Source organism: Puma concolor, chromosome D1 (assembly GCF_028749965.1).
Source record: "Puma concolor isolate L17-30 chromosome D1, mPumCon1.1.hap2, whole genome shotgun sequence".
Lineage (NCBI taxonomy): Eukaryota > Metazoa > Chordata > Mammalia > Carnivora > Felidae > Puma > Puma concolor.
The window spans coordinates 89,671,338-89,680,564 of NC_141676.1; positions in this window are offsets into that span (position 1 = coordinate 89,671,338).

Here is a 9,227-nt window from a genome sequence, read left to right on the forward strand (position 1 = left end):
TTAAAGAGGTTAGGGGGATAGACAAAGGTCATCTGATTAGTAAGTAGCAAGAGGAAGACTGGAACACTCACCTGGTATTAAGTCCCAGCCCAGCATGTTTCCTCTCTACCTCACTCAGCTGCCTCTCTTCTGGCAAGACTGTGCCATTTTCCTCACTCCCAACGTGGGCACACCCCTTCTGGCCTGTCGTATACCCCCAGCACGCAGTTCTTTCCTCATCTTCCTTCCATACCCACACCCCTCACACTCTTTGAATGCTTGCTCACAAGCTAGTTTAAGTAGGATTTATAAGAACACCGTGACTTGCCTGGAAGCCAAGTCCAACTCTAGATCAACACCTAACTTGATGGCCTCAGTGTGACTGGTCTACTGTCTTTGGAGCCTTTACAAAAAGCCACAGAGAACACTCCTCACAGAGGAGTACTATTTAATTTGTATTAAGAGAGCATTTTTTTCTGTTGTATTCATTTTCACTTCCTTCCCTCCAGGCTACGGCACTAAGGGGACTCGACTCACTGCAAGTCAGTAGAGATCACAGTTTGCTCTAATGTAGTGATTCTTCACCATTTGGAGGCTATGGAGATGTTATAATCACTGTGAAACCTCATCCCTAGAAAAGTACCAGGAATGTACACACACTTGAAACTTGGCCCATAACTTTGGCAGATTTGTCCTCTCAGAAGCCCATTCCCTAGCTCCTGAACTATACCAAGCAAGCCCTGCCCATGCCCAAACAGGAAGAAGCCTCTTCTCACACATGTTGTTAAAATACTTGAAAATCAGATATGGTTGCTCCAGGACCTGAGCCTAAAACACCAGCCCTTATATGACTGAGAAATCAGGAGCATGGAACAGTCAAGCTGACTGCACAAAATTGCAGATCTTCAAGCCAGGGCTTAGCCCCAGCTCTGTTTGATGTTGGGTTATTTGGGGATGCTAGTTAAATGGCCCAGTCTCCAGGAACTTTGAATTCCTTACTCATGAAAATGGAGTAATATTCTTATTATCATCAGTAAGAACACAATGACCCCACAGAGTAAATAGCATTACGTGGGACTCTTGTAATTAGAAAGTATGATATAGGTCTCACTTCTGGAGTTTGCAATTTCTCTGATTTGTTCTGCCAAAAAAAAAAAAAAAAAAAAAAAAAAACATGAAGTGAGCTGTAAGCTCTTTCTCTCTTCATGTAGGTAAAATTAGGGGGTAGGTACATAGCTTTTGGAAACCCAGGACAGCCAACCCTTCCCATCTGAGCTGTGCTCCTCCACTCTTGTCTCCTCCAAGCATTCTAGCCCCCTCCCCTCCACCTGCTACACTCCCTGTCTTCCCCACCCCACCCAGCCCCTGTTCTGCTTTCTGCCCTCTCTCTAATTCTTCTCATACATCTTCAATTCCTTTCCTCAAAATTTGCTGCTGCCTGCATCTTAATTTACACTCAGGTGAAAACAACTGATAACAGTTTCAAAATGCTTCCCATTCACATATATTTACACCTTTAAGGTATCAAAGTCTTGTTCAAAATGCAGTTGTGATGGTGGAATTTCAGACAGGACCAACAAGGGAGGTTCTTGAAGAGGGAACAAGAGTTCTCAAAAAGACCTTCCTAGGCAAGGTCACCACTAAGGTTGAACAAACCACCTGCACAGCAACAAATTCCATCTCTCCACCTGTCTGTCATCCATCACGCCTCTTACTGGACCCAATAGGTTGGGAGGGTTCTTACTAAATCTCCCAGGATGGAAGGATTTCCACCTCATAAGCTACTGTCCACAAATTTTTACCTGGTTTCTCATTTACAAAATCATGTGGAATGCCTACCTCATCTTTCCCTATCTCTTACTAACTTAGTCGATGTGCATTGCCTCATGTCAGGTTTCATGCCTCTGTTTCACTCTGGAAGTGAAGTGGGTGGGCAATGGGAGATGAGCAACAGATATCATCATGGACAAGGTGAGAGCAGTGAGCCCAGAGTGGCAGAAAAGATTTTCAATAGAGTGTCCACAACCAAATACGCATGAGGCTTATAGGCATGAGCTTTCTCTGATCCTCAGGAACATCAGAAATTAAAGGGCAGAAACTCTGGTATTTAACTACAGAATAACATCAAATTAGACTTTGACCCAGATCAGTGGTAGAAGAAAAGCTGCTTCTGGCTATCCTGGCCCAGACCCACCTCCCACTTGAGTGTGGATCCCAGAGCAGAACCCAAGGCACCCAGCAGACCCCAATTGTCTCCCACCTTGGGTTCCAATGCTCTGCTGAGAAGATAGATGTTATCTCCTTCATAAAGTCTTGCTGTGTTTTCCCTGCCCTTCTTCCTGCTCCCTACAGCTCGGTGCAGCCTCCTTTGTCACCATTGAGAGCTGAGAGGTGATGGGATACAGTAACCAGTAATGTCACTTCTTAGCCAAACTGGCTGGAGCAGCCCTGCAACTTGTCCAATACTTTCAAGCTGTGGTTGATGAGACTCTAAACATCAAGTTACTCCCAGTAAAGATTTCTCCCTTTCTCCTCTCTTTCTCTCACCCGGGAATCTCCTCCTTCCCATCAGGACATCCCACCCTGACAGGGTGAATCAGCCAACAGACCAACTGGAAGACACTTGTAGACCACAGAGCTCCACTGGGTGGAAATCACTGCATTTCATAAAGGCACATAAAGTGTGCCTATTGCTTCTGGAAAGGTCCCAGAGGTGGGAAGAGAAGAGACAACAGGAGCAGTGACTGGACCGACAAATCTCACCTGTGCTCTCAAAAGTGTGAAAAGAGAAAAGTGGGGGAATGGGGAAACTGGAAAGATGAGTAGAAATTTAAAAGAAAACCCCAAATTTTACGTATATTCATCCAGCAGACTGCATTCTTACAGCTCTAACTACACATCTTAGCATTTGGCTCTGAATTCCGCATTCGTAGTCCCCGTGACTGCTGAGCTTCCAGTGACATACCAGAGGGTCCTAAACAGGCCTAAAAACAAACTCATTAGTCCCTCTTCTGAACATACCCTCCACAACATACACACATGCGCACACCTTCTTCTTCCTGTTTTCCCCAACTTGGCCAGTGGCATCTCTGTTCACCTCAGCCCTCAACTAGTCAGCCTTGCTACCTTCGCCCCGCTGAGCCTCTGCACCCATCACCCCATGGACCCTGAGTACTCCTCTCCATCACCACCACCACATCCTTAGTCCAGGGTCCTCACCATCTCTGGAAAGCTTGTTCTAACAGGTCTCCCTTTTTCCAGCCCCTCCCTTCACGTGGTCCTCAGTCTATATAATTGCTAGAGCTGTCCTTCTAAAAGACAAACGCCGTCAGTTACTTCCCTGCTTAAGTCTTCAATGAGTCTTCATTGCCTCTGGAAGAAAGCTCCTCAGCACCCAGGGTAACAAATGCATGCCCTCACATACTGGCCCAGCTTACTGGCCCAGCTAACTGTCCCAGCTTCATCGCCTGCCACACCTGGGCAAGACCTTACACTCCAAACCTGCAAGATTCACTTTCCCAAATGCAAAGGTTCTTGTATGTGTCTGTGTGTCTGTGTGTCTAGGAGAAAGACAGCATGGCTTGAAGCTTGGGCACCATCATAAACCAAACAGTAACTATCCAGACCAGGAATTCATGGCCAACTGACTACTTCACAACAGAAACAAATGGTCTTTGATGTCTGTCACCCCAGAAAGGTATTAGTACCTAAGATAGAAATTCAGGAAAAACAAGCCAAAATGTACAAGACCACACCAGGTGTCACCTTTGTATTTGAATTCAGAACCCATTTTGGTGGTGGCAAGACAATGGGCTTTGGCATGATTTAGGATTCCTTGGAGTATGCAAAGAAAAATGAACCCAAACACAGACTTGCAGGACATGGCCTGTATGAGAAGAAAAAGACTTGGGGCTCCTGGGTGGCTCAGTCGGCTAAGCACCTGACTTCAGGTCAGGTCATGATCTCATGGTTTGTGAGTTCGAGTGCCTCGTCGGGCTCTGTGCGGACAGCTCGGAGCCTGGGGCCTGCTTCAGATTCTGTGGCTCCCTCTCTCTCTGCCCCTCCCCCGCTCACACTCTATCTCTCAAAAATAAATAAATGTTAAAAGAATTTTTTAAAAAGACGCAAGAGGGGCGCCTGGGTGGCTCAGTCAGTTAAGCGTCTGACTTCGGCTCAGGTCATGATCTCGCGGTCTGTGAGTTCGAGCCCCACGTCGGGCTCTGTGCTGACAGCTCAGAGCCTGGAGGCTGCTTCGGATTCTGTGTCTCCCTCTCTCTCTGCCCCTCCCCTGTTCATGCTCTCTTTCTGTCTCAAAAATAAATAAACGTTAAAAAAATTAAAAAATAAAAAAGACGCAAGAAAACAGCAAAAGGAATGCAAGAACAGAATGACAAAAGTCAGGGGCCTGCAAAAGGTGAACTGGAGATTGGACAGCAGAAGGAGTAAAGATTCTGCAGTGACTTTATCTGTGGTGATTGTGCAGACTTCTTCGTAAGAGGATTAATAAACTAAGAACTTTAAAAAGAGAGAGAGCATGGGTGTGAGCAGGTTACACATGTCACACAAACCTGGGTTTTGCTATAGAGCAGCAGGGGGGACAGTGGGATTAGATGTGACATGGAATGAATGCAGGGCTGGGATCCACATTCTAGCCTTGAATCTCCTGTCAACCGGGGTGTGACTCCGGGAAAATGACTTCCTTGCAGATCTCAATTTCCCTATCTGTAAAGTGAGAAGTTAGAAAAAGGATCTCCTCCTCTAATGTCTGTGTCCCTCCTCAAAATTCTGTCGTGCCAATGAATTTGATGAGACTCCAGACAGAGCAGACTACAAAAAAGAATGTTCTTTAAAAAAAAAAAAGAAAGAAAGAAAGAGGGGTGCCTGGGTGGCTCAGTCGGTTAAGTATCTGACTCTTGATTTCAGCTCAGGTCATGACCTCACGGTTGGTGAGTTCAAGCCCCACATCAGGCTCTGTGCTGACAGCTTGGAGCCTGCCTGGGATTCTCTCTCTCCGTCTCTCTCTGCCTCTCTTTCCATTTCTCTCTCTCTCTCTCTCTCTCTTTCTCTCTTAAAATAAATAAATTTTTTAAAAAATAAAGTTTTTTATTAAAAAAAAAGAGAAAGAAACAAGTCCTATAACCTCAGGAAGCATCATCAGTGGACACCTGCACAATTTGCTCTAGGCCTAGATGTCTAAAAGAAAAAAAAAACTGGATTTTTTTTTTAAATCCAGAATCAAAAGAATGCTCATTTCCTCTGAGAATACTTGAAAACTAGAATGGATGAGGCCTTAAAGATCTCCTCTCCCACCCAATTCAAGAACCCTCTTTCCCACTCCCACTCCCACTCCTACAGTTATTCTGCCAGGCCAGATGGGAATACATGATGGTGATGATGATGATGACAATGATGATGATGGTGATAGAAACAGACACTGATGTATGCTTACCATTCTTAGCGCTTCAAATTCCAACTCATTGTGAACATATTTCTACACAGTGGATAGTTTTTACATCAGGTCCCTTGAAATAAAGAACTTGAATAAGCATCTTATCTGCCCTGAGAAATTACCCTGCATCGGAAGATCCTGGTTTCTTTCCTTCATCTCTCCTTCCCTCTAAAACAGGGAGAAAGGGTACAGTATTGCAAGTTAATACTATACACACACTCACACACACACACACGTGTGTGTGTGTGTGTGTGTGTGTGTGTGTGTGTGATCAGATGTGGTTAATTAGACCCATTGTTTACAGAGATTTTAGACCCTCTAGGAGCAGCTATAAAAGGTACATGTGACAAGACTACCATCTAGTGGTTAGAATCAATAATGAATATTTGGGGAAAACCTACCATTTGCATTAATAATTAACCAGATGTTCAGAAACCCAACCACCCTCCCAATTAAGGTGGTCCCAAGCCCTGGAGACATCTCAGCTCAGCCAGCTCTCCCAGACTGCCTGATGATTTGAGTTGAGAGACACTGGACTGATGACCAGGAATCAAGGTGAGAAAAGAGCAGAAGGAAGGAGAGAAGCATGCGTTATGTTAAAGACAACCACACAACACCTCCTCCAACCTTCTCTAGTGGCTGGTTGTAAGAAATGTAATAAACACTCAGATTCTTATTTGTACGATTTTGACGAATTCCTGACTCAAACTTTTATGACATGATAGAGATTTCTAACGTTTGAAGAAGTTGCTCTGAAAGTTGTAAAAGAGGATAAATATGAAGTTCCAACAATGCCACCTGCTGGCCATAAGGCGGTAAAGCGAGCATGATCTAAGCCTCTGTTATCAACAGGGTGTCCATTGTTATGGCATAGAAAACTCAGAACGCACAAGTTACACTAGTAATCACAGATTGTAATCACAGACGCACTGCACATGAAACCTTGGGCAACCTTATATTTTGGGTGCCCAACATTGAACCCAATAACACGGCAGTTAAGTCACTGAAAATACAAACAGCAGAAACAAAAAAGCTTTATTTGTTTGCTTCTTGGTATATTAAAATCCATTAAAATCTGGCCAGCAAGTCAGTGTCAACCTCACACAAAAGTTTGTGCTAGATCTGGTTCTCAGAGATAGAGATAACAGGATTGAGAGCTCAGCCATTGAACCTGTGACTGTAAACACCAGAACAACCAAATGAAGGTAGGTTAAGCATTCAAAGTAGCTAGCACTTCACAGAAGTAAGGAAATTGCACTTAAAGGGGCTTCAAAAATATGAGTTAGTGGTTTCCCAAATAGTGGGTGAATTTCCAAAGGTTATGAAAGAACATTTAGGACTAAGAAAGAATTAGACAAATAAAAATACATAGGGATACTTGTGTACATACAGGTGGCAGACACAAAAACTTGCATGTCAAAGAGAATATTAGGGGAATGTCAGCACATAAGTGATGTCAAAAGTCAAACATAATCTTCCTGGGATGGATGCTCAGTAGTGTGACAGATAAAGACCAGGAAACTCTCTCTCTGTTATAGGGCAATACAGGGTCGTGGCTATTACAAAATAGCCAAAATTATAGAAAACGAACATAAATTGTGGCAAAAGGAGTATTATTTTGTTTAGAGAGAAAGAACTCTGTTTATGTTTAAGTGCTACAAACAGGCTTTTGGGGAAAGCTGTTTATTCCCTTCTGTGGGATCTTTAAAGATGAATCCTAGAATCCCTTCCAGCTCTGTAATGCCATGATTTAATCCTTGGTTCTAAACAAAGGAACATTAATTCAGCGCAGGACATTATCACCAGAAAATAATATATTTAATTGGTAGCTTATGAATGTGACCTTGGTTAAAAAAACTGTCTCCACTACTTAATATTTTTTAGGTTTATTTATTTATTTTTTTTTGGGGGGGGGGAGAGGTTTATTTATTTGAGGGAGAAAGGAGAGAGAGAATCCCAAGCAGTCTCCACACTGTTAGTGCGGAGCCCAGCATGGGGCTCAAGATCACAAACTATGAAATCATGACCTGAGCTGAAGTCGGTGCTCAACTGACTGAGCCTCCCAGGTGCCCCAACACTGTATCCACTACTTACTAACCCAACGACCGGAAGCAAGCTAACTCACCTCTCTCATCCTATTTCTTTATCTGTAGGATGCCTTTTTCAGAGGGCTGTCATGAGGATAAAGTGGAATCATGTTTGTGAGCTGTTCAGCAGAGTGCTTAGCCCATAGCAAGCACTCTCAAAAGATGGAGACTATCATTTACTGAGGAGTGAATGAAAATTAAACTAAAATGAGCCTCTAGAACACTGCCTGACCCAGAACAAGCACTCAATTTTAATGAAAAGGTACGAATTGCCAGTGAAATTTGAAAGTAATACAACTTTTTTATCTTCATACAGGGGGGTATCATAGTATTTTAGGAAAAATTTAACCACTAATTATGTGTCTTTGGGCAAATCACTAAAACCTCTGCATTTCTGTTTCTTCTCTGCAAAATGGGAATGTAAGTAGATTAGATGACCACTTATGTCTCTTCCAATCTGGTTCTAGAAGGAGGCCCTAGAGAATACCAGAGCTTGGTATAGATAATAAATTGATAATATACACTCTATAAAATTCCAGTTATGAACTAAGATATAATCAGTGACCAATAGTTGAAGTTAATTAAAAACTTAAAATTCACAATAGACCTACAATATAAAATACCATAAACACAAAAGTCCTTTAATTACATAAGGACTGATTAAATAATGAGTAAGTGCTAGATAAAGAATTAAGGACAAACATAGATATTTGAATTTTAAGTTTTATATAGTTTCCTTTATAGTCACACCAAGAAATTATTTTGAGCCTCTCATTTTGTAAAAATCACAAGTGAGTTTAAATAATCCCATATTCCAAATTTTGAAGACTCCAAACTAATGCTCCTTTACTGTAATTCAGGAGTCAGCAAATGTTGCCTGCAAAGGACCAGATAGTAAATACATTTTAGGCTCACTCAACCCTGCCCTTATAGCACAAGAACAGCCATCGTGTAAATGAATGGCTATGACTGCATTCCAATAAACCAGTATTTGTGGACACTGAAATTTGAATTTCAAACTGTTTTCAAGTGTCATGAATTTTTTTTTCATTTTTTTTCTATCATTTAAAAAACATTAAAATCATGCTTAGCTTGTGGACTATGTGAAAACAGCAGCGCAGGATTTAGCCAATGGGCTGGAGTTTGCCATCCTGTTGTAATTACATATTTTGGGAAAGAACGTGATAATGTAGGGAATCCAGAATTGGCAAAATACCCCTCTGGGATTTTTGCTGGTTGGTTTGTGTTTGTTTTGTTTGGACTGTTTTCATCTACCATTCTCCTACAGGCTTTCACCACACACCAGGGACCCTTAGTCCCAGGGGCAAGGGCACACACTGGGTTTAAGCATAACTAAGACAAGCCTGACACCTTGAGGTCGCTCGGCAAGTGGCAGGTGCTACCCTGGAAATTAACTAGCAAGGCACATCTCCCAGTAAGTGTGAATCCAGGAGGGGGCAGCCATGCAGACTCAACCCAGCAGTGAGCCAGCCAGCAGCTGTTGTTATTGTTGAAATGGGGCAGGATAAAGTCCGCAGATCACTGTCTGACTTCTCTCTCCAAAGGGCTGTCTTTACGGGCATTTCATTCTATTAAAAAAAAATAATAATAACTTCCAGAGCCTTCCCAAATGAGACCAGAGGGCTCCAAGGACATTCAAGACTTTCCCTGGGCTGGTTAAATCTCCTGCCTGCAGCTATTAATACATTCCA